Below are 1,186 nucleotides of genomic sequence, written 5' to 3' on the forward strand. Positions count from 1 at the left end.
GGGGTAGTCACCAGCATTATAAGTAGAAGAAATCTTGAAATTGAACAACGGATCCATTGCCAGTTGGCACATGTTGTTTTCCCAATGACTAGAAGTAACATAAAGATGATGGTAAACGGGGACCCATTGTACCGGACACATTGCTGCTCATGATATTTCATTGTGCGAGCAAACGAAGAAACATTTGCTGTGGACGCAAAATGTTTTTGAGAAAGAAGTCAGAAACATTTTTGTGTCTCGAAAGCAAGTTTTGTGTCCGCAATTATGTTTCGCGAGCGGGCAAACGGAAACATTTGTGTCAGCAACAATGTGTCCGCCACAGTGTGTTCTCGTTTGCTACCGTCTTAACTAAACACGACACGCACCACAACATATCATCCCATACTAATTTATTACTCTGATTTATTATTGATATGCAAATACATCGTCAAAAGTTAACGGAAGGATATTTAAAGGAGTTCATTTTTACGTTCTGCAAGTGAAGTGAAGTCTCTTCGTTTCTGTAAAGTTTAGACGGTGTTGCTTCATTTTTCCGGCCCGTAACTGGACCTTGATTTGAGTTATGTAAGGTTTCTGGTTATATTACTAAAGTTCCTGTGTTTTCGTTACTAAAGTTCCCGCTTTCGTTACTAAAGTTCCCGCTTTCGTTACTAAAGTTCCTTATCAGGTTACGAAAGTGCCTTATCTCGTTACTAAAGTTCCCTATCCTAGGTTACAAAAGTGCCCTTTGTTACCAAAGTTCCCTATGGTCGTTACAAAAGTTCCCTGAAATGTTACCAAAGTTCCCTTTTCTGGTTACGAAAGTGCCCTTTCCTCTGGCTCTCTCTCTCTCTCTCTCTCTCTCTCTCTCTCTCTCTCTCTCTCTCTCTCTCTCTCTCTCTCTCTCTCTCTCTCTCTCTCTCTCTCTCTCTCTCTCTCTCTCTCTCTCTCTCTCTCTCTCTCTCTCTCTCTCTCTCTCTCTCTCTCTCTCTTTTAACAATTGTCGTCAATTTAATTTATGATCCCAGCAAAACTTTCGTCCCTTAGCAGATATAATGTTTTTTCCCTGCCTATAGACAGGAGCTGTAAGTACAGAGTGTAGCAGTCTGCAAGCGCTTTTTATTTATTTATTTTATTACTCTTTTCAAGGGGGGCGTTTACGTTGTACGGCTCTATTGATTGAACATAAGAGGAACAGTTTTAGAGG

Source organism: Montipora foliosa, unplaced genomic scaffold (genome assembly GCF_036669935.1).
Source record: "Montipora foliosa isolate CH-2021 unplaced genomic scaffold, ASM3666993v2 scaffold_448, whole genome shotgun sequence".
In the NCBI taxonomy this organism is placed as follows: Eukaryota; Metazoa; Cnidaria; class Anthozoa; order Scleractinia; family Acroporidae; genus Montipora; species Montipora foliosa.